Source organism: Silene latifolia, chromosome 3 (assembly GCF_048544455.1).
Source record: "Silene latifolia isolate original U9 population chromosome 3, ASM4854445v1, whole genome shotgun sequence".
NCBI lineage: Eukaryota > Viridiplantae > Streptophyta > Magnoliopsida > Caryophyllales > Caryophyllaceae > Silene > Silene latifolia.
In genome coordinates, this window is record NC_133528.1 from 31158091 (window position 1) to 31160376 (window position 2286).

The window sequence follows — 2286 nt, forward strand, 5'->3', positions numbered from 1 at the left end:
TGGAGGAACATACGGCTGCTGCTGGTGAGGAGGAGGGGTAGGATTAAGCACATTTTGACTTGTCCACCTCAAATTGGGATGGACTGCCCCTTGGTTATTATAATAGGAACCCCCTCCTTGCCTATATTGTTGAAAGGCAAGGACCTGTTCCTTCTCTATAAGACAGCCAACAGCAGTGTGACCGTCATTGCTCCCACACCTCTCACATGTGACGGTCTCCCCTCTAGTAAGCAAATGGACCGTCTGAGGCTCCCCAGCAGAATGTAACTCCAACTTATCAAACCTAGCATTCATGGCATCCAGCTGAGCCACAACTTGCTTATCGACTGCATGAACTGTTCTAATACCATCCCTCGGGTTTCCATACTCAGCACTGTGATTCGCCATCTCTTCAATAAGGGCCCATCCCTTATCATCGCCAGTGTTCTCTTGGAATCTTCCGTTAGATGACGCATCAAGTATGGCTCTGTGATCATCATATAACCCATTGTAGAACTGGTTAGACAAAACCACGGATCTAAACCATGGTGAGGAATAGACCTCACTAACTTCTTGAAACGGGACCATGCTTCATATAAAGTTTCATCAGGTGCCTGCTTGAAACTTGTGATCTCTGCCCTCAGCTGATTGGTGCGCTGTGGAGGGAAATATCTCTTGTAAAAAGTAAGAGCAAGGGTCTCCCAGTTGGTAACCCCTGCGGCCGCGCGGTCCAAATCCGTCAGCCACTCCCTGGCTGAGTCAGTCAAAGAGAAAGGAAACAGAACCTCCTAAATCTTGTCTTGAGTTACCCCCTTTGTGGCGGGGATAGTAGAACAGTAGTCCGTAAAGACCTCCATGTGCTTCCTCGAGTCTTCACCTGCCACACCTCTATAGAGATTTCTCTCCACCAGATTGATATAGGAAAGACGGATGTCAAATGTATTCCCATCCTCAGTCTGGAGATGGAAACCCTTTGGAATTGAGGCTGCTTTAGGCTCCGAGTGACTAGCAATGTTCGGCATCTTTACTGGTTGATCGGCAGAAATAAGAATGTCTTCTACTAAAGACTGGTCTTATGCGAAAAGAAAATGGTGAAGCTCTAGTTCGAAAGTACTCAAGTCTTCCTTTCGTGATTTTCTCTGCAGATGGAGTCTATGCCTGAATAGTCTCTCTAGCTCTGAATCAGCTGTAACTAACTCAAACCTGTCTGACCTGGGCATACACAACATTGAAAGAAAATAAATAAGCACTGCCTCAAGGAATGAAAATTCCCTGAGACGGATAAAATAAACGAAACAAAGATAGATAGGGCAATTGCCTCCTCGGCAACGGCGCCAAAATTTGACAGGGCTGTCGTGTACCTATCAAAAATAAACTAACTAAACTAACTATATAGCTAGGGAAGTCAGGTCGATCTCCTCAGGGAGGCAAGATATCTGTAAAAGTTCGTCTATTTGGTCACAAATGGGGGGTTGTTTAAATTGGTTTTCTAAACTAAAGGTTTAAAGGAAAGAGAAGCAGAGACAAGAGCAGTAAAGGCAGAAAAATAGAATTAAACTATCAAATAGAGAAGGGTCATGTCCGGATTTCGGTTCAGTACGGTAGTCCAGTAACTCAACTGTAAACAACTCAGACAAATTAATGCGAGACGGATATGGAAAGGTCCTTCCGGTCCACTTTTTATCCTAAACTTCCACTAACTTAACTTCCGTCCTCGTCAGGGTAGTCTACTGTTCATAGCAGGCCTATTTAATCCAATCTTCCGATCCAGGATTAAATTTAGCCAGATTAAAGGGTGACTCAGAAGCGTGCACTTAACTAAGTCGGTAAAATATAGTTATATTGCTATGGTGATAAAATCTCAACATTAATTCATCTAACCTAATTACTACATCGTCACATTTCTACCGCAGATCCCCTAATCCCAATATGAATTAGATTTAGCTACTCATATCGCTATTAATACTATCAAAACTAACAGCAGATAAATAACCAGCATTCAACATATTAAAATGATAATTAAAATGAATAAAAAGGTAATTAGGGCAGAAATTAAATAAAAAAAAACAAAGAATTAAAGCAAATGAAATAAAGATTGTTATTAAGAAAGGAGAAAGAGATTACAATCGTGAGAATCCGGCGTAAAGAACGACAAAATCCGAGCGAAATAATCCCGAAAACAAAGTTACAGTAGAGAAGGGAAAAGCAACGTAATGTTTTTTTTTTGTGAAAGCTAAAACTGATAGACAATAAGATTAAAGATAGCTAATGAACTAGTAAAGTTGCGTTTAAATAGAAAATAAACTA

At 41.3% G+C, this 2286-nt stretch overlaps 1 non-coding gene across 1 annotated transcript; it reads left to right on the top strand.

The window, feature by feature from the left end:
- The first annotated feature begins 519 nt into the window (after positions 1–519).
- On the top strand, positions 520–625 carry LOC141650201 (small nucleolar RNA R71). The gene has a single exon (XR_012546249.1). It is a non-coding gene; the product is annotated as a small nucleolar RNA R71 (small nucleolar RNA).
- The last annotated feature ends 1661 nt before the right edge of the window (positions 626–2286 follow it).